At 38.2% G+C, this 23,165-nt stretch overlaps 2 long non-coding RNA genes across 2 annotated transcripts in view; one reads left to right on the forward strand and one right to left on the reverse strand.

Moving 5' to 3' along the window:
- LOC134299494 (uncharacterized) overlaps nucleotides 1-13,824 on the forward strand; it is an 82,960-nt gene extending 69,136 nt beyond the window's left edge. Inside the window, exon 3 of the long non-coding RNA XR_010006707.1 lies at nucleotides 12,900-13,824. This is a non-coding gene — a long non-coding RNA (uncharacterized LOC134299494). The remainder of the gene's footprint in view (nucleotides 1-12,899) is intronic.
- LOC103278908 (uncharacterized) overlaps nucleotides 1-23,165 on the reverse strand; it is a 193,391-nt gene that overhangs the window by 151,039 nt on the left and 19,187 nt on the right. The window lies entirely within an intron of this gene.

Raw genomic sequence — 23,165 nt, forward strand, 5'->3', positions numbered from 1 at the left:
AACCACTCATTTTGTCATCTGAACTACAAGGAGCACAGCATCTCCATAATAAGACTCTACAGGTGTAGCCACACTACACATTTATAGTAGGTTGCTAACAATTTAATTTTCATGGATGTTTCCTATGCATTTCTGGGACCTGTAATTGAAGGAGAGGTTTAGGCTTTTCTGCCAAAACACCCTAATTTGTGGTTCAAGAGAATGCTGGGAACATTTATATTCCTCACTAAACTACAATTCCAGCATTCCCTCAAAGGGAGCCAAGGTAGTTAAAGTAGTGTCAAACTGCTATAATCACACCATGTGAACATCCCCTACATAATTCATTGAGTAATACAGACTTCATTCTTTGGCTATACCGTGCTTGTATTCTGAGAAGCACACAGAGACTGTAAGATGTTTTTAATTGAGCCAGTCTGACCTTAAGATGGGGCAAATAAACTATTAAAATGATTTGTTTCTATTCCTGTGACAAGCTTATTTGTCAGTTTGGATCTTGTAATTCGTTCCAGCAATGCAGTTGAATATTGATTTCAGTGTGGTTGCTTGTATCTGAAACTTTGAACTAATGAGATGAAAATTCTTCTCAGCAGGACCAGTAACCTTATCTGGTGGGAGGAGACCTTGAAAAGGACCAAGGAAATACCCTTTCCATGAAGAACAGTTGGTTTAGTTACTACGTCGGCAGCCCTTGTTAACACGGCTTGTCATGAATATGTGCTTATAATTACTCCACTGCTGATGGTGCTTGCAGTAATACAGTAGTCAGTCAGTTAAGTAACGATAGCAGAGATGAAAACTGCAAACTCAGCTGGAGGTCAGCGGGTTTTTTAAATTGTTTCATTCATTGTTTTCTTAATTTAATAGGTAAAGGTAAACGTTTCCCCTGTCATTAAGTCTAGTCATGCCCAACTCTGTGGGCTGGTGCTCATCTATATTTCTAAGCCAAAGAACTGGCATTGTCCTTAGACACCTCCAAGGCCATGTGGTTGGCATGACTGCATGGAGCGCTGTTACTTAATTTAATATCTTCCCTTTAATGTAATATTTCTCAATGCCTTCTCCAATGACTTGGATCTACTTCTCATCAAAGATGGTAAACCAGTGTCTAGAATACACTTGTCCATAATGCAGATGTGAACTATGCTGGAAGGTTCTCAGGAATTGTGGAAAGGTTATTCTACTGGCAAATGCCAGGGAAATATCTATGCATTTGCTATGTCAACTAAAGACTTCTTTGTAAAGGGAAGGGGTCATTAATAGAGCGTTGCTTATGCCACTATAGAAAAATGCTTGCATTATATGCCTCCTGGAAAAAAAAATAAACTGACATAGTGAGAGTTCAACCCAAGATGGCTCTTCCTCCCCAGTACATAAGAATTGAAGGTTTTCTGATAGCCAGAAGTCTGAAAGAGGTCTATCAAAGATCAGATTTGGAAAATGGTGGAAACATTTATTTCAGAAAGTTAATTTGACATAAAATTATAGCAGTGTTTGCACATTGTAAAGTGACCTGTGCTGGACTTTATAAAGACAGAGTCTTCATTGTGTTCAAAATCTGGTGGAGGATAGAACAGAAATACATTTCCTTCAACAAAGTTGGACAATTGATTCGCCAGCATGGCCTAATTACTATTGGGATTGCTAAGGATGAAAATTCTCCTTTGCTTTGTATGGAATGTTTAAAGATGGATGGTATACTGTCATTGGATCTCATTTTTATGCCCGAAGAAGCAATCCTTCCTTTAACCTACAGTCCTCTTATGTATATGTACCATAAAAACCTGAAAATCTTCTAGCATAGCACCACAGCAGGAAGTGAGAGGCAGTTCCAAAATGGATTTTGGCAGGTTCAGAGAAGGGCAATGGGGATGATGTGAGGTAGAAAGAACAGAATATATGATGAAATGTTGAAGGAGCTGGGCATGTTCAAGAAAAGAATGAAGACGGATTGCATTCTATACATGCCTCAAGCTGTCACAGAGAGGAAGCAGCAGGGTTCTTTTCTTTTGCCTCAGATGGCAGGTCTGGGTCTAATGGTTTTATGTTATAGAAGAACAATTTCAATCAAACATTAGAAGGAATATCTTGATGGTGAAGCATTTTAGCAATGAAACCAATTGACTAGAGAGCTGGTGAGTTCCCCTTCTCTGGATGTCTTCAAAAAGAGACTTGACAGCTACCTAATGGGGAAACTTTAGCTTAAGATCTGCCTTGAATAGGGAGTTGAATGCAGTGGTTCTTAGACCCTTTCAAATTATATGACTTTATGAATATGCTGAAAGCACTGTAGATCACTGGATATGAAAGTATAACATTAAATATTTCCATTGTTGTTGTTTAAAACTGTAGAGGTTTGCACATCCTTTTTTGGCACTGATGGTTGCTTCAATGGGAACCTGAGGAGTCCAGAGGCTGAACATGTTCATACATACAAATTCAGATATAAATCTTACCAATTTGGATATTTCCCATTCTGATACCATTTCCGCTGTGCTGACATTGAAGTGGTTGGCCCATTAGAGGATCAAGACTGGGCTGTGGCGCAGCTGATTAATCGCCAGTTGCATTAAATCATTACTGACCAAGAGGTCATGAGTTCAAAGCTAGCCCGGGTCAGAATAAGCTCCCGACTATTTAATAGTCTAGCTTGCTGTTGACCTATGCAGCCGAAAGACAGTTGCATCTGTCAGGTAGGAATTTAGGTACCACTTATGTGGGGAGGCTAATTTAACTAATTTACAATGCCATAAAATCTCCAGCAGCGTACAGAAGAATGAGGAAGTATTCCATCAAGGACTCGGTGACACAAGTGGACGGTGAAGGGTAGCTCCCCCTGTGGCCAGAATCAAGCATACCCTCATGAAGCTAGAAGCTGGAACATTAAATTGCCTCTGTCTGTCTATATATGGTTGGCTATATACGTCGTATGTCTAATGGCATTGAATGTTTGCCATGTATATGTGCATTGTGATCCGCCCTCAGTCCCCTTCGGGGTGAGAAGAGCAGAATATAAATACTGTCAATAAATAAATAAATAAATACACCACATTACTGGCTGGCTTTAACTCTAATTCAGATTAAAGTACCAGGACCACAGGCAAAGCACAGTTTTTAAATGTAAGCCTTCAATTTCTACACTTTCTCCTAACAAAATGGTTTTAAATACTTGCTTTTCAAATGACATTAAACTTTTCTGAACATTTCACAGACAACAAATTTCAATTAGCTCATGATGTTTTGATGTGTCAGAGGCTACTAATATTGTTATGTGAGAATGCACTGGAAAATCATGTAAATTTTGTTTTAAAAGAAATTTTACAGGTACCTTTGCCAAGTATGAAATGCTAATTTATTCCTTTCTATTCCTCTAGTCCAAAGGGAGTATATGCATTTCATTGAGCATTATGAATAGGAACTGACATTCAAACTGAAATAAACTTAAGTCATTAGTTTGGTCTTAGAAAAATGTCCCTCATGACTGAAAGCACAGTACAATATCCTGTAATAAAAGTGTTTTTATAGTACATGCATATCAATGTATGCTGTATGTTTAACTTTATTAAGGCACTGGGCATACTTAGAAATGCAACAGTTTTAAAATGTTTGTGGCTTATAATGTGATCAGTACAATTTCTGTTTATTCCCTGCATATTGTAAATAGATTCTGACATTCTGAAATGAAATGAACATGGTGCTTACATTTTTCTTTATCTCTTTCTTCTGCATGCCTGAGTTCTGAATTGTTTATCCTTAAAATGGTGAAATGTTCCAATTACATATAATATCTGCATAAAATGCAGACTAATAATTCACAATGCAGCTTGAAACTGCCCCCAAGTTACTCAAATGTAGATACACTTTCATTATTTGTTATAGCCACTTTGGTTTTAAATATCATTTATGGGAAATCAGAGCTGTGCCTGCTTGATAAAATATTTCCTCACTTCTTAGGCTCCCCAGATAGTTTACAAGTTCAAAGCTACGTAGTAGTTCCTTTCAGTCATTATTATTAATTTTGATTTTTAGATCATTAATCTCAAGAACCCAAATCAGGTTCTAACATGCATAAAAGTAGATTTGCAATCTAAATTCTAAAACAAACATAAAGCAGCATCATAAAATCCTCGTAGTGATTTCAATAAAATTGCCCAAGCAGTACACTCATAGCAATTCAGGGCACACTTGGGGAGAGCAATGTCAACAAGATGGTGAATCAGCATTTGTTATTAAGTGGAGTTTTAAAGAAAGTATCCAAGGTAGGAATAGAATTTCAGGAGAGGTTACAGAAGCTTGGAGAGCTCCTTCAGAGGATTTACTGCCTCATTCAGATAGTAGCCAGCAGACACCACTGTTGAATTATCAATTCAGTTTTATGCATTTGTTAGAGATTGCATGATCTAAACTGCTCCTGTGGTCGGATGATATTCTCCCAGCCAGAGTCACCTGATTCTATCTGAAGAACCCATTGGAGAAAAGGATAGTATCATGTATCTTACAAAGTGCTCAAGAGACTCAGAATGAATGTTAATCCGGCTATTCTGTTGTAATTAGCCTGATTAATTCCATTTTGACAATAGCTATATCTTGCCATGGCCTACATTGTTTTGTTGAACTCTGCAATTTGTGATGTGATAGAAATGCTGTGACTGCAATGTTATGTGTCCAGGGCCATCCCATTGAATCTTATGGGATGTTCCACACCCTGAGAACATCCTCACAAACAATGAACACTTGCGGGAAACATCATGTGCAGGGGGACTTAGAACTTAGCTAAGAATTAGATATTGCTCATGCATGCCTTGATTTTTTTATTCACATCTTGGAAGTTGTATAAAATACTTATATTTGAAATAAGCTGTAGCTGTTTCAACCAGTGATGTTAATAGGTTGGACTGTAGCAGTACAGTTCCTTTGACCAGCGTTATTGTCTGTTGCCTGTATGCCTTCAGTTTCAGGGCTCATGCTATTTTCATGATTTATATGGAAATATACTGTAGGGCTAATATTTCAGTCTTAGCCTACAAGAGGACTACAAAACCTTTCCAAGCCTGATTCCAGGAGGTATGGAAAGGATTGTGATGTCCCAGAGACCCTCGGGTCATGATCCTGTATTCGTTGCGGACCAGAGCGACGAGGATATGGGGTTTATGCCGACTCAACAAGAGTCCGTTCCCTTCCAGATGCTCCCTGTTGACAGTTCAAGCCCAAAGCTCATTAAAAAAGGCCTTGGGGCCGAGCCTGTTCCCAGCAGTTCCCCTCCCTTTGATAGGAGGGTGTTTTGGGAATCAAGTCGCTCGGAGAAGGCTAACTTACGGAGGAGCGCGAGATTAGCAGCCAGAGAAACTGCTGACTAACCCGTTTCCCTTGAGAGTTTCCAGGGAGGCTTGCATCTGGCGAAGATGTTGTCTCTAGCCAGTTTTTCCCTTGGGAAAAGTGTTGGACACCTGTTTTGAAGGGAGATTTGAAGTCCCTTAAAAGTTCTGCGCGCTGGCTAGCCAGCGCGGTGTCAACGTGTCAGTTGGAGGATTAACTTCGCTTCTAGTTCCTTGTGGCGCGCTACTCTCGAGTAGACCGGGCGATGCGCCTCGCCTTCTAGTCAAGTCTGGACCACGTTTGGATCCACTATCTTCAGCCTTGCCTTGCCTTGTTTCCTTGCCTTGCCTTGAACTCCTTTGCCTTGGACTAGCTTCCTGAGACTCTTGCAAATGACCTGGATTATTCCCCACTCAAACTGCTTGGAAGTTTGAGTGTGTTTCGGTTAATTGGATTTTCATCTTTAAACTCTAATACTGGACATTGGACTTTATAATACTGGACTATATTTGACCTTTCCCAGAAGGTCTATTGTTGGACTATATATTCTGTTTATTTTTGTTTCATTTCTTCAATTCTTTAATAAAGATATTAGATTGTTTATTGGTTTGGTGTCTGGTTTCCAGTGCTCACGCGGCCTAGAGCATCACAAGGATTTCAGGACACACATGGCATCTATTTCACTTGGGAAGTGTATGTTTTAATCTAAATTTTATATGATAGGTGCTCAGTCCTATCCACAGAAGTAGGCTCAGCACCTATAAAACCTATAGTAGATTCTTGGCTATCAGCCATCATTGGATACATATGGGGAGGGGAAAGAAATAAAGTCCTGTAACAATAATGGGCATCCACTTGTAAGCCTCCTGTTACCTTATGATGACCACATGAATTTCACAGGATTGTTTTAGGGAAGGAAGAATGATAGATTGTTTTGCTAGTTCTTTCCCCTGAAATATAGCTTAGAGCATGTGGTATTCATTGGTGGTCTCCTCATTGAAGTACTAACTAGAATTGATCCTGCTAGCTTCTAAGATTAGACAGGATCTGGTGCCTTTATGGTATTTTGGTTCCTGAGACTACACCAGAAGAGCTAGGCATTCCTAGAGAGGTAATATTAAACAAATACACGAATGATCAAATATACAAAAGACAAGCCCAAAATATGGGGATGTATGTGGAGGTTGTAATAGATATGGTATTAGATGAAGAGAAAAAAAGAGCAGTGCACAAGTGAAGCTATTTGTGAGAAAACACGATGCCCTGAATGCCTATTAGAAGTATTCACAGATTTTCCATTCATCATGTCATGATAATTTTAATAACAGAAGTTTTTTTAAAAGCCACACACACACATACATATCTATTGGTTAATGTGCCTTGTACAAGATCGGCTCAGAATCATTCATTTTGTGCATTTTATCTGTACAAAGATAATGGAACTTTAATGCAAGAGTTAAAAATATGTGTTTTCATTTCAAATTATGTAAGTAATCTTAAACCACACAGTAGCTTTTATGGGGAATCAGTTTTTAATTATGCTAGATAAATGACTGCAATACGTCCTTGTTAAGAATTTCATTTCCTCAGATGGAAATCAAATTATATGTAAGGAACAATTTGTGAAAGAAAAAGCCCCTCAGTTTGCTAACATAAAATTTGAGTTCTTTGACTGTTCCTAATAACTGTTCTGTGTGAAAATGGTTATTCATAGAAACAGCATAATTTTATGACATGTTATGGCATTTTAAATATATCAAACAGCACAATCCTAGGCATATCTACCCAGAGCCAAAGCCTTATTGAATTATATATTGTATTAGAACAAGACTTGGGAACATGTAGCTGCAGTTCTTCCCATCTCTCAGCCAGTTTTTCTAGTTGAGGCTGATAGGAGCTATAGTCTCAAAATGTGTTGGCACTGCAGCTCCCATTATCCAAACCAGAAATGTTTGCTCAGAGATGGTCAGAACTGCAGTCCTGCATGTAATCAATTTCTCTTTAAAACAGTTTAAACAGTCACTGGTGTGCTCATATTACACAAACTTTGGGGACACTTTTATCTCCTTAACACTATTTTAGGATCATTATTTCTCTTCCAGGAGATGGAAAAAAATGACAATGTTCTATTTCACAAATGAAGGCATCAAAAAGAACAAAGAAAACTGCATTCTCAATGTATTGTCAAGCATAAGGATACTTAGAGAACTGATAAGTCCAGATTCAACAAAATGTTCCAGAGCAGACCAAAAAAGAATTCAGAAACTATCATTTTAAGAATATCCTATTTCAATGAGATATTAGAGTTGGCAGTAATTGAAGTTCATTTGAATTGCATCCCTGGGAAGCTGTATACCATTTGTGCATTACTTGCAAAAGACTAATCAAAATGATGTCTACTGTGCTTTGAAAAGCTTATGCTTATTATCTGATCTAAGTCCTTATTCACTTCAATGGGAAAAGTTTATTTTCCTGTGTAAACTCCAGCCCCGGGCCCTGATATGGACTGAGATTTTTGCAAGAAGCATAGTATTAAACTTCCCTGCCCATGTCGAGGACCAGCTTGGATTAGATCTTCAGTGCTTCTTTTGATTAAGAAAAAGATGGAAATAGTTTCATTCTAGATACTCAATGTATGCCTGTTTCTGGGTCTCCATCTTCAGCTTTCATGTAGGCCATCCAGAACTTTGTCTCAAAAAGGACATGTTTGTATAACCATGGCATTAGTGTCCTACTTCTCAACTACAGTAGAGTCTCACTTATCCAACACTCGCTTATCCAATGTTCTGGATTATCCAATGCATTTTTGTAGTCAATGTTTTCAATACATTGTGATATTTTGGTGCTAAATTCGTAAATACAATAATTACTACATAGCATTACTGCATATTGAACTACTTTTTCTGTCAAATTTGTTGTATAACATGATGTTTTGGTGCTTAATTTGTAAAATCATAACCTAATTTGACGTTTAATAGGCTTTTCCTTAATCCCTCCTTATTATCCAACATATTCGCTTATCCAACATTCTGCCAGCCTGTTTATGTAGGATAAGTGAGACTCTACTGTACATTAACTGTACAGCATCTTCCAAAGACTAACTTGCTTCAGCCATAAGATGCTTCCGCTAAAGTTTTGCAATTTTATCTCTCATTGAGGGCCAGAACAGACATTAAAACAGAGCTCTGTAAGGTATTTTTTCTAAAGTGGAAAAGGAGGCAGTTCTCAGAGATTAGATGACATTAGAAGCACTAATACACAAAGGGACTACTTTTGATCTTTTAACAGCAGCTTCTCAAGACAGTTTTAAATATTCAAATAAGGTTAAACAAAACTGTTCTCCATGTCTAGTCTTGTTCTGAGAAATTCACATTAAAGATAATAAGGTCTCTTCCACACAGCTGTATAAAATCCACATTGAACTGGATTATATGACAATGTGGACTCAGATAATCCATTTCAAAGCAAATATTGTGGATTATCTGCCTTGATATTATGGGTTATATGGCTGTATGGTTACATCACAATATAACTTCGCTGCCACCAATCTAATTGTATTGGTCTACGACCACACCATTCTTCAGTCTTCCCTGTCCCACTGGCCCACCGACCACCGGCATCAGTTCACAGAGCCACTCAAAAATGAAGGGAAACTCTGATTTAAAGAGTGATGGCTATTATGCAGACAGGCCCCTATATTGATGCGCAGAAAGGCACACTAAATTCTTGTGGTGAAGTACAAACAGATTTGTGAAGTTTATTCTAGAACAAGAAGGCTGCTCAGATAGGTTCACACACTGGCCTGGCAAGATAGGCCCATTCCATTACAAAGGGCCCTTACTCAAGTTTTTTCTTCACTTGCTTCAAAAATATTTTGTTTGTTTGTTATGTGCCATTAAGTATATCATACTTCTGGTATCTTTTCTTTATATTGTTAATTCTTTTTCTATTTCGTTCACCATTCATAATTAGAAACCATGAATGATACACCATTTATTGGAGAAAGCTATTGACTTTTGTAGGCATCAGATGGTGGTGATAATTTTAGTTGCAGCAGAACACTTTCTATGTGTGATACTTTTATTGCACAGCACATATGCTGACACTATCATTTCATGAGCCACTGTTCTGAGAAGCCACATTTGAAGGATCTTTTGCTTCTGCTGGAAAATATATTGAGAAAGGTGAAGGTTTATCCCTGTGTTAGGGAATCTTTCACAACCTGTAATGTGTAATTTGCTGTGCCTAACATTTAGAAATAGCTTCCAGATATGTTTAAAGTGCAGCACATTGAATGCACAAATTGAATACAGCTTTGTCACCTGATGATGTCCTTTAATTTGAATCCCATTATATTATGCATGCATCTATGTTTGTGTAGTTCATTATGACCATATAACTAAAGAAAACACAATGTGGATATGGACGTGAGCTTTAAACACTGCACTTGCTGTGAACTTTGCAATGTTGTGGATTATATAGATTTTAGATGTGAGGGAAGAAGAGAAGGAACAAAAGCAATTTGAATGAAATGCTACTGTTGTAAACAAATTCTAGTAAGATGTACAGATTAAAAAGCACCATGTTCGCAAAGAGAATAAAAGGTTGATAAAATTATAATGAGGTGATTGATGGAGGAGTGTGTTTATATGTGTGTATTACTGTGGGCCCTTGGGTATCTGCTAGGGCTTTGTTCTGATGTCCTTTATGGATACCAAAAACCAGGGATGCTCAATTCCCCTTACAATGGAATAGTAAAATAGAAATTCATATATAAAATGAGAAAATCAAGGTTTGCTTTAGTGTGTGTGTGTGTGTGTGTGTGTGTGTGTGTGTATTTTTAAGCCATGGATGGTTGAATGAGGGTGTGGAATCTGACTATGACTGTTACTGCCTTTTATCTCTCTTATTGGGATAAAGGAAGACTATAAATGAAATAAGGTGAGATTTTATAGTACAATTATGTCTCCAGTAATTTGCAGCTTTTGCCCTCAAACCAATTTTAGGCATAGCAATCTGACCGCCCACACCGCAAAATCGGTTTCTCCCAAACCAGTATCAATGTAGAAGGCCCAGGGTGTGGATCTGATAGAAAAGGAGACAGTTGACAGAGAGAGGGTTTGGAATTCAAAAAAGGCAGAACAGTTATTCAGAAGGTAAAACTGATTCTGAACATGGAAAGAGGCAAAAGAATATAATCAAAGGTTCATGTATACTGTATTCTAATAACCATTTAAGATTCCTTTTATAAACTGTCTGGTTGTCTCTATCAAGACAGAGAAGGAGTAAGACTACATCTAATATATAGAAATCACACAACTACACAGCTATAGGACCCAATCCAGAAAATAGGGAAACAAGGATTACAAGGGTTGGAACTGAGGAGCCAGCCTGAGAGAAGGAATATGTCACACTTTGGGTATGGGGAACTGAGGCCATTATCCCTCTCAAAAAGAAAGGAAGGAAACAGGAAGAGGAACAAACTCCCACCCAAAGAAACTTTCCTCAAAATTCTAACTCTGGAGTAGTTGACATTTTCACTTGAGTATTTCAAAACATCATTCCACAAGGGAGATAGGTTTTCAAGGGAATGTGAAAACAACAAGTAGTATTCTAGCTGTGAGCAATTTTAAATGTTTCACTCACCACAATGCTTGAAAGTTAGAAACGGAAGGAAAACTTTATTATCGAGCAGAATTCTCGCCTGGAGGGGCTACCAGATCTCTAACTGTATTGTGCTATGAGAGTAAACTCAAAAACAAGTGAAAGAGTTTCAGAAATTGATAAGTCAATTCCAGTTGCTAAGTTAGCAACAATATTCTAAACTTGGGGCCCATCCAGACAGGCTCATATCTTGGCTTTACCGGAGGCATCCAAACAAATTGTTCTGAATTAATGAGATTTCCCATTAGATCAAGGTGTTCTTGGTCTAATGGGGTCTTTGGCCTGTGGGGGAAATTCCCCACAAACATTCCACTTCTTTGGGCTTCCAAAAGTCAGGATAAGTGGGATGGCACCCCACCTCCCCCCAGCCCCCCATTTATCTCTAAAAATTAAGGAAAAAATTTGGTCGTCATAACTTTTCTCCTCATGGCCTCCTGGTGTGAGGAAATGACACACCAGGAGATGGGGGTTGAAGAGGGATTTTCCTCCCTCTGATCTCCTGGCCCAATATCCCCCCAGCTCCCGTCTCCTGGTGCACGAGGAGCAAAGTTATGGTGGCCAGGTAAATTGGGGGAGGCCACCCCACCCCCAAGAAAGTCCAGGATTTTTTTATAGGTGGAGTGGGGATGGGAATCTACATCAAAGCAAGTTTTTAAAATCATTTTGGAGCATATTTTGGCACTGTCTGGAAGAGCTCTTAGAAAGTATTCAATGAAGTTGAATCCTTCATTGTAATAATTTAGTCCTTGTGTTTCTAGAATTACTTTAGCTCAGCATAGATCACGGTACATTAGCTCTGTTTTTGTCAAGGGATATCCAGTTATTCCATAGCAGAGGTGTGATTCCTCGTTCAAACTTCAATATATTTTCCTCACCACATACTTTCAAAATCAGAATCATGTGTACTGGCTGTTCTGCCTGATAACTAAATTCGTAGGGTCAGTATAATTCATACATAACTTGAAGATACAATAATCAAATGGGAGGAACACACGCATGGCCATCTCATGGACTATGTGGCTTCTCTGACCATTTTAGGATGAGGAGCCCTCAGTGGTATAAATGTTTCCAACTAAGAACCCTTTCACAAAGCCATATAACCCAGAATATCAAGGCATACAATCCACAATATCTGATTGAATTTGATTTTCTGAATCCACACTGCCATATAATTCAGTTCAATGTAGATTTTATACAGCTGTGTGGAAAGAGCCTGAGTTACCCTCTGCTCAATCGAGTAGGTGCCAAAAGACAAAGCAAAAGACCAGCCCAGGAACTGAAAATGTGCCTAAAAACTGGAAAACATCAACTCACTATAAATGTAGAAAACGATGTCATTGACCATCTTTTTTGGAAAACAAATTTTAAAAATCACTGATCTGTGCTATTTATAAGAAAGCTTAAAGTTATGCTAAAATCCTCCACAAATTGGCTTAGTTTGGAATGTGTCACCTGTTTTTTAAGCAGCCAAATAAAACCTTTTGCTTCTTCTGCCTGTTTGATAAGATCATTTAATCTCATCTTGCTGTTTTCTGAAGACTAGGTCTGAGATAGCCCTTTTGGTAATTAAATTCTGTTGCTTTATTCTTTCCAGATGAGCTTTGGCAAGAATTAAAAAATTCCATTTGAAGATTAAAGGTCTCTGTTTCTTAAGGAGTTTGGGTCCGTTCACCCTTTTAATCACAAATCTTCCTTAAGTCTTACTACAATGACAGCAATTTCATAATCCTTTGTGATATACCAGATTGTATTCATGATATTTCAGTTCAAAATGAGTCAGATTTTTTCTCCCTTTTCAAAGTAATATTCCATTAATCCATTAAGAGTCAAGTAGAAATTATAATTTGATACATAGTCCATATGCGAATTCTGTCTTCTGGAGGCATTTTGATAAATGTAGTGTACTTTACCTTTGCCAGGCATATGCTTTAATGATTGACAGGGAGCTATTCCTTAAGAAGTCTACCAAGCATTGCAAGAAAGAAAAATTCTGTGCATGCATTCCTACAGCATCAGGTACTTCTATTAAAAGTAAGTTAGAGAATTTAAGTTTTGTTAATTTTGTGCAATTTCATTTTTATATTTGAGATTGAAAGAATATTTGAATAGAAGAAAAACTTGAATCAAGAGATTTTCCCACAAGACCTTTAATGTTTAAAATTCTGATTTTTGAATCCTAGTTTCTTTAATTATGCATAAACTAATGTTGCCACAATTTTTTATCTGAGAAGCGCCTCATATTTAACATCTATCTAGAAGGCGTATAGCCCACCTGTTATTGGAAATAGCTGTACACACTGAATGTGGCTGATAGAACCAGATGAGAGGTTTCCAGCACCTGGACCTCCTCTTCTGGGACCTCCGAGGAACAAAGGGAAGGAGGGACAGAGGGAGGGAGGGCCTAAGCAAGCCCCAGGCCTCAAAACAGCCTCCGTGTGTGTTGACACGGATGTGATGCGCCTCTATTGGCCCCTGCTGAAGAAGAGCCAGAACTTTGCTGTCTACGGGTACAGGACCTATGCCATCAGAAGAATAAAAGATGCTTTCAGAGAAAACAAAAACATCAATGATTCAACAGAAATTGAAACACTACTAAACAAAGCAAAAACTAATCTGAAAATCATATGCCGGCAGCTAGATATTCTTACCCTGCTCTGTAAGACTGTCTGGAGATTTGGAGTTCTACATTAGCAATGGCACAGCTCTGTAGTTCATTAACTAAAAGTTGGGAACTTTTGACTCTGTGTTCAGTCAAAATATAGAAAATAGCCTGAGTTTACTGAGGCTGAATGCACCGAAGCGGAATCCAAGCAAGATGGAACTGGTATTACAATGAGAGGAACATTTCACCATTTGTCAGTAAGATTGCTGTAACTCCCAGAAGCAGTCCCAATGATCAGCAGTTCTGTTGGATTCAGTAATGTACTGATATGAAATAAATGTAGAGCCAGGGATATATCCACCCAGTTCAACAGCAGTTGCAATGTCTTAATTCAACTTTTAGTTCCAAGGAAACAGATTTGATATTCCACCTTAGCTGGCTTTTAATGACTTAAATATTGATGATTTAACTGATAATTATTGAAATTACATGTTTTAACTTATGTGCACTACAAATAAAAGTATTATTTGTGTCAATGAGTTTTGAGAACACATTAATTTTGACAAAACACATCATTTTTGTATAAAATAAAATAAAATTGGGTAGCCTTTGCGTGTGTGCACAAAATGATCCCCAACTGCAAAACGGAAAAGACAAAAAATGCACATAAACACTTGATTTTTTTTCAACAAATGGGAAGAAAGTGTTAGAAATCTTTTGGTCTGATTTGTGAAAATGAAACAAAAAAATTATATTCCTTATTCTTCCTCTTTCATCATTCCCATCTTTCTCTTTGGTACAGTATGTGTCAGCTTCAAAATAGTCGTTCATTTGGCCTGAAAAAAAATTAATGGGAACAATAATCTGAGAAGAATTCCCCATCCTGCTTTGAAGGAAAATGTTATATATAACTGTTGGGTTATCTAGCAATCATGCATGCATTTTCAATGTGGGATGGTTTATGTAGTTAGTTTTGCTTGTTGCTTAGTAACCTGAGCAAAGCTGCATTCCAGAGTTGATGGCACCATTTTGGGGTTTTTGCATGTGATGTGGGAAATGGGAGTATACTTCTTGGAGACTTACAGGAAGTGACATATGCCTTTAGAATTTGGTGCATAAAAGGAGAGACTTTCTTTTGTTCTTCCTCTCTTTGGCTCTTCATGCTCTTCCTGTTTCTTGATCCTGCCATGCCATGCTGATGTTAATTCTTTGTTAAGAGATATGTAGTATCCTGAACTGTATTCTTTTGGAACGAAGATGTTTTTACCTGTATGACCATCATCATACAAGATTGTGAGTAAACATATTTTTACTATTTTACTTTTGATGTCTCTGATGCTTATTTTATGTGCATGACTCTTTAAAGGGAAAGGGAGGCTGGCTATTTTTGCTTTTCTCACCTCTGCTCACATAAACCCCTAGTCTTCTGCGTTTTTGCTACTCTGCACCAATATCTAACCATATTGGTATCATAATCCTAACAGGTTATGAATATATTCCTAATAATAACAGTGGTTCTCAATCTGTGGGTCCCTAGGTGTCTTGGCCTACAACTCCCAGAAATCCCAGCCAGTTTACCAGCTGTTGGGATTTCTGGGAGTTGAAGGCCAAAACATCTGGGGGCCCACAGGTTGAGGACCACTGCCTTATACAAATTTCATTTGCTCAGTTCATCCAAACAAGTGAGTAGAGAAATATGAAAAAGGAGGGGGAAAGAGCATGCAAGAGCATGTAAAGGAGTACTTTTCAGGCCTCCCATAACAGCCTGAAAAATAGATCCTGAAAGGATGTCTCAAGCTTGGTATCTCTTCATATTGAGAAAACATTTTCTATTTATCTGAGTTACGCTAATTCTTTCACACCAAGTGCAGGTATTCGTGGGCTCTTATTTTTGGACAGTGTTCATGGCTATGCCAGCATGTGAGGCTTTAAAAAGACAAATCAAGGAGAAAGATGTTTTTGGGGTTACTGCGAACGTAAGAGCTATTCTGCACATTCATTTTTTGAGGCCTGACAGTAATCTGTTCTCCTGAGCAAGAAGCAATGTGATAAAGTTTTATGGGTCTGATATGGAATGGGAAGAATTGCAGCAGAAAAGGTTGGGACACTGCATTTGCTGCTCAGATAAAATCTGACGCGTTACAGCGACAGGATGGCATTTCTTGACATTTGAGGGTGAGTTGCCTTCAAAGTCTCTAAATAGCAAGTCTAAAATATTTTGTCTCCTGGCTGTCACAAGTCCAGGTTTGAACAACTGTTACTTCGTGAAATTAATGCATTGAATTCCTTCACTTGCAAGAAAATTTTGAAATTAGTTTTATATGCCATAGGAACTTTAGAAGCAAACTTCTAGTGACAGTGGGAAAAGGCTGACTACAGAAGTTTCTTTTTTGGGCTATGCTTTTCTGAACAATCACTTTGTATTCCCAACTAACTCCATCTCACAGCTGTACAAAATGACTATGAATCAGAGCAATTCTCCAATGGCATTAGTTAATTCTATGTGGGTGCATCTACACTTTAGTTAATGCAGCTTGACACTACATGTAATGCCCTGGCTCATTGCTATAGAATTAAGGGAATTATATTTTACAAAGTCTTTACCAAAAAGTTTTAGTGCTTTACCAAACTTCAAATCCCATGAGTCCATATCATTGAGCCATAACAGTTAAAATGAAGTCAAACTGCTTTAAATCTACAGTGTAGATGCACCCTCTAACTGCCTTCTCTTTTTTGTCACCCTCAAGGAGCACACTTCCTTGAGTTGTATGCTTTTACCAGGAAACAGTGATAATAAGCACAGTATTTATCGAGAAGTCGTTTATTCTTAGGTGCAAATGAATACCAATTTGCAAAAGCCATAATCCTAACTCTGGACATAAAAACTTCTAGTGTAAGAGACACTTTGAATTCTAATATCTATTTTTGTTGGCTCAGTATAAGATATAAATTATTTCTATCACACACCTGTTTCCTCCATTTTGCCTCCGTTGTTATTTATTCATAGTGATAGAAATGAAGCATATTTATTTATTTATTTATTTATTTATTTATTTATTTACATTACTTTTACCCCGCCTTTCTCTCCTAGGAGACTCAAAGCGGCTTACAGTAAATAGGCAAAAATTCAATGCCTAAAAACAATGTAAAAACAACAATTCATATAAAACAATCTACAAAACAACAGTTCATATAAAACAGATACCATTACAAAATAAAAACACATTATATAAAAATTTTAAGAATGTCCAAGATTAAAATCCATTCATCCAGAATCCTCAAGTCTTTGTACAGATCATGTAAAGTCCATGTTCTCATTCATTAAAAGCTTGTGTACACAACCATGTCTTTAAGGCTTTCCTGAAGCCTAGGAGAGTTGGTATCTGCCGTATGTTGCTGGGGAGGGTGTTCCACAGTCGAGGAGCCACCACCGAGAAGGCCCTGTCCCTCGTTCCCACCAGTCTTACCTGCGAGGCTGGTGGGACCGAGAGCAGGGCCTCCCCCGATGATCTAAGAGTTCTAGAAGGCTCATAGGGGGAGATACGTTCGGACAGGTAAGATGGGCCAGAACCATTTAGGGCTTTGTAGGTCAAAACCAGCACTTTATAATTAAAAGCTGGAAAAAAGAACCCAGTCTCACAGGAATGTTTCAACTTCTGAAAGGCATTCATGCTCACTTAAGGTGAAGAGACTGTAATTCATTTTATAGATGATAACTTAATGTTTCTTAAATAGATTCCCCCCCACAACAGAATCTGCTTACTGTGATAATTAAATGTTTAATTAATGACTTCGGGTACAAGGACACATCTGATTTTGCTAATGCCTATACTTTTCAAATGCAGGTCTTGCAATTCACAGTTCTCATATTATGGAGAAAATTAATGACTTCACTTATGCAGTTAGCTCTGCTATCAGTTACGGGAAGAGCATGTTATAGCTGGTGTATTAACAACATCTGTGGTCCATAATTTTCAAGATAACAATGGGTGTTCAGGCACTGTCTTTCTTTTTACAGCATTTGTGTGATGATATAACTCTTTTTGTTCATGCCTGATACCTGTGGTCCTGAAAGGTAGTAAAATGTAAGAATGTTTAATAATACATGGAATGAGTGGCACTGCCTGGTCCTGAACAGATCCTGGTGGACTGCAATATGTCGTATACCTTTAATGAACCTGAACATCTGTTGGCAAGCAGCAACTTTGACTTTTAATTTTTGTATAATTTTATGATGACATTAATTAAATTAAATATTATATTTAGTACCAAGAGAAGTAGAGTTAACTAAGGCTACACTCCCAAAGGAAAGTCGGGGCATATGTGGGAACTATCTAAAGCAAAAACCTCTGACCAAAGTTTTACTCAGTTCATAATGAAAAGAAGGGGTTGATGGCAGAACATCAAACTTCCACTTCCACTATGACCTTCTGCAAGCAGAGGTAGGAAATTAAATTAGATCTTGCCTAAGGTGCATTTTTTTCGTGTCAGGAGCAACCGGAGTTGCTTCTGGAGTGAGAGAATTGGCCGTCTGCAAGGACGTTGCCCAGGGGATGCCCGGATGTTTTACCATCCTTGTGGGAGGCTTCTCTCATGTCCCCGAATGGAGCTGGAGCTGATAGAGGGAGCTCATCTGCGCTCTCCCCGGGTGGGATTCGAACCTGGCAGCCTTCAGGTAAGCAACCCAACCTTCAAGTCACAAGGCTTTTATCTCCTAGGCCACCAGAGGCTCCATGCCTCTGTTTTACAAGGTCTTTAGCTGTCTTTTCCAATATGTGCTGGTGTCTCGCCAAATTACAGGAGCCCCCAGTGGTGTTGTGGATTAAAGCCTTGTGACTTGAAGGTTGGGTTGCTGACCTGAAGGCTGCCAGGTTCAAATCCAACCGGGGGAGAGCGCGGATGAGCTCCCTCTATCAGCTCCAGCTCCATGTGGGGACATGAGAGAAGCCTCCCACAAGGATGGTAAAAACATCCGGATGTTCCCCGGGCAACGTTCTTGCAGATTGCTAATTCTCTCACACCAGAAGCGACTTGCAGTTTCTCAAGTTGCTCCTGACACAGAAAAAAACAAATTACAAATCCTAGCATTTCATAGCATTGAGCCACATCAAAGTGGTGTTAAATTGCATTATTTCTACAGTGTAGATGCAGCTTTAATTTCACTTCATATTGGGAGTATGACTGGAACCTGCAGAGCTGTATTATCCTTTTGAGTCTTCTCTCTCTCCACCCACAATCACATCCCCAGCATATTTGTTTTTGGGGTATCAAGAAATCCTCTGTGGTAGCTGGAAGAGACCCAAAGGGGTAGATCAAACATCAGATTTCCCCTACAAAAGGGTAGAGCTTCATTAAATATCACCAAATGACTCATAGGAGGATTTCTGCTCCTCCTTTGACCCATGAGATGTATTTTCAGCAATATACCATAGACTGATTGAAGATTTTAGCTGGTTTGTCTGATATTAATCTTTCTTCAAAAGGCATAAGTATTAGGATTAGACTAAATGAATTCTTCACCTTATAATATATTTACTATTCATATGAAGTGTTTCATTGTGTGCAATGTGAATCACATGTCTTCTGCTTTCTATCGACCTCATCACATCGATGAGGTCCCCTGTGCTGATTTGCCAGTCTCTGTGGTGAATCGGTGGGGCAACAGAAGAATTCTGGAGCCCCACACCGCACCTGGCTGGCAGCAATACTTTCTCATCAAATGAGGGTAAGTGTTGCCATGCGGCTTGTCCCCTTGGTAGTCCTGTTGTTCCAAATGGAACATGGAGAGGCCCCCATGTTGGTGGCACAGCATCCTAGGATGCTGCCTTCCCAGTTGAGCAATGGAGCCCTGCTGGAAGTGAGGCAACATCACGTGATGGAAGGCATGGGGTTCCATCTCTCAACTGGGGCAGCAGCATCCTAGGACACTAAAAATTCCTCATGTGATGAGGTCCTTAGTGACAAATGATCTTGGGTTCATCTAGGACACAGTGCAGAAGAAACTGAGAAGTGCCTGAACAGTGGAGACACAGGGAAAAATGGAAAATCTTTCTGTCTAAAGATAGTGGTTATATTTCTCAAAGGAATGCACAAAAAATGTGCATTGATCAAAATCTTTAATGATTTGGCATTTTGGAAGATTTTTTCTTTTATCTCAGACTGATTGAAACTCTGTCCACCTTGATTCCCATTGTTTTCTCATGGACCTAATGATAGAGGGCATAAAGGTGGCACCAGTTCTTAATGTAGATGCAGTGGTTTGCAGCAAAAGAGAGTCATATTTTGGATTTTGTTGGTTAGTTTGTTTTACAAACAGACTCATTTGTTTCCCCATCCCTCTCCCCATTGCTTCTGAAGAAATTTGTATAGAATAAAAATAATCACAGAGAAAGAAATGTTCAAAGGGAGAGGCACATGATGAACTAAAAAATGATGATGCTAGAAAGGCAGCACCCCATCTAGATCCCTTCTGATATGTTGCAGATTGGGTTTCTGGGAAATGATGACTACTATACACTTTCATTTGTTGAAAACTGCAGCAGGACTCCAATGTTTTCTCAAGCCATCTCTTTCAAAGTGGCTCATAGTCATCACATTAGCTGGTGATAAGAAGCTGGATGGATGGATCTTGACCATTTCTTGGAAAAGAGTTCTATAGCCGAGGTTCTGCTACAGAGAAAGCCATGTATACTTTCTGACAGCTTCTTGGAATGGTGGAACAAAGTTCCTTCTAAGAATCTCAGAGTTTGGACAGACTCATCAGTCATAAAATGTTGGGGGTGGTGGTGGTTACAGAATGTTGGAGTTTTCATTCATATTTTATTGTCAGAAGACCTTTCATGTTCTTGTTTTATATTTCTTTCTAACAGATAAGTAGAATGAGATGGGTTTATGGTAAGAATTGCAGAGTGTCTTCCTATTGACAGGTTTTCTTTGCAAAGAGGTAGGACATTCTTCCTCCTTGTCACCTTTATAAGCAGGCTTTCTCCCTACAGTTATTGCCTGGGCATTCAATCCTCAGCATCTTGAAATTTGTCATTCCCAAAAGGTGAATGATGAACTGTGAACTAAAATAGTAACATGTAGCTTTTAGGTCTGTTCTGATTTCAAAATAAAAAAGAGATATCAGAAATGATTGTTGGGTTTAATCATTGCCCGGTGAATGATATCACCAGGATGCTTTTAAAATGAAGCTTGAAAGGGACAAAAATACAATAAAACTAGGTGTGTTTCAAAAAGCTGAAAAAGGAAGAAAAGAGAGATCTCATCACATATCATTGTGAAAAGTACAGAAAATAGGGGTTGAATAGATGCTTTCAGTGATCATATTTGATGCTCTTCCTGACCTCTGGCAACGTAACTATGAAATAAAGATAAATGATCCCAATTTTCTTACTATACTTTGAAATGGGATGTTTCATGAGTTTGAGTAGTTTGGAAATCTATAATAATAGCTTTATGATCAAGAAATAGAAAATAATTAGAGAAAATTATCAACATCTTAACAATTAGGGCTGGGTGTGTACATGTGGAAGTTTATTTGGAGCTGATGCTTCTTACCAATTGTTCCCCTTTCCAAAAAATAATAATAATCCAGAGGCTTTTAAATAACATTAAAGCAATGACTATTGCATGTGAAGAATAACGCAGCTGGCTATCAACTGATAAACCATAATACCAAGTAAAGTGAAGCAGAATCTTTTACATTCAGAACAAACTGTGAGTATAACCACTAAGTTATAATACTGTAAATCTCTGCAGGAGGGTGTGTAGTGGAGACACATGCAATAGTCCCCCAGGGATCAGTATGACATTGGGATCTGCTATGAAGTAGAGCTGCAGGAGCTTAGAAAAACCTGCCTGGTGAGCAAAAGCTCTTTAATAAAATCACATTCTCAAAGCTATTAATTCAAAAGAGTCTAATTAAAGCTTCATGCTGTTCATCTTAAATATACCCAGATGTTTCATATGTTACAGTATGTCAAAGTAAGGCATAAGCATATTTTAATGAAAGCATAATTTTTCTTTCCTATCCTTTCTCTCCCATTTTATTTGGCTCTTTCCCTTGAAAAAATGACAGTAACAGAGGAGGATCCAGGGTGGCAAAGCAGAAGGCAGTGAGGCTTAGTATTTAAAGCACATAGAACCCATTGTGTCACTCTGAGCCATTCATTTTTCTCCCAGTCTAGGAGAGAGCCCACCATCCTTTACATTACTGTTTTGAGCATAAGGGAAAAGGATGAAAGTCATGTGTCTGACCTTGAATAAAATGGAAGAAAGCCAGGATGTAAATGCAACAAACATCTCTCATCTCCTACTTGGCAATCATGTAAAAATTACATTTCCCGTATAATTAAACATAATTCCGTAAATGTATTGAATAAAACCTATCTCTTACCTTACCTTATGCAGAACAGGGACCTCTTTATCCCCCCTCCACTTCAAGACTGGAAACGTCATTACAAATTAAGAAAACAAAAATGATGACTGCAGATTATTTATATAATGTTTAAGTAGATGATAAAGACATTTAATTGATACCACTTTTCCATACTTGGCTGAATCATTAATTGGAATGAAGTCTTCAGGCATGAAATAAGAAGAAGACAAGGACTTGAAAGGGCAGCTATGATGAAGCTAGGCAAAATTCTCAAGAACGTATCACTGAATACACCTACCAGTGGTTGTAAAACTGAACAGTAAAAAAAAAAGCTGATTAGAAGAAATGTGGAGCTGGATAACAGTTATGTGGATACCATGTGTTGTCAAAAATACAAATAAATGGGCCCATGGGAAAATTAGATCCAATTTTCCCTAGAATCCAAGATGACTAAACTGACACTGTTGTACTTTGGACATATCACGAGAAGACATGACTTTCTAGAATAGGTAGGTAAAGTGGAAGCAATAAGAAAAAAGATGAAGACTGCATTACAGATGGATAGACTTAATCAGGAAAACCACAACATAAAGCCTGGAAGACTTGAGCAGTGTTCTTGATAGCAGGGTGACCTGGAAGTCTTTGATCCCTAGCATCATCATGGGTTGAAATTGACTTGTTAGGAAGAAACCACAAAATGCAGAATAGAAGAGTGTGATTTTTGTATGTAAGCATTCTGAAAAATCTAATTCAGGGTCCAAGTGGTGAAGGAATGTGTTGACTGGACAGGTTCATGTGCCTTTAATGTTAAGCCTTTATTTAATTTCTTCTTCCAGAAAAACTTCATTTAGTAAATTAGTGTATACCTACTGAACATTTTTACCATATTAGTTTATTTGTTCATTTAATCTAGTATCTTTTACTCTGGTTGACAGTAGCTCTGTATAATTTCACTAGAAGTATTTCTATCAGCTATTATTTGATACCCAAACTGCTAGATAGAGTGACAGATACAGTACAAGAGGCAAAGGTCTCTTTTCCCCTCATAAGTTGACAATATGCACATTTTGTTAGAGAAATTTCCATCGTAATTTTGTCACTTTTGCCTACAGATTTCCTATGGAGAGCTGTATGTTTTATATGAATAATAATTAAAAGAAAGAGGAAAGGGAATGGGGCACTGCATAAATTCATATCACCATT

Source organism: Anolis carolinensis, chromosome 5 (assembly GCF_035594765.1).
Source record: "Anolis carolinensis isolate JA03-04 chromosome 5, rAnoCar3.1.pri, whole genome shotgun sequence".
Classification (NCBI taxonomy): domain Eukaryota; kingdom Metazoa; phylum Chordata; class Lepidosauria; order Squamata; family Dactyloidae; genus Anolis; species Anolis carolinensis.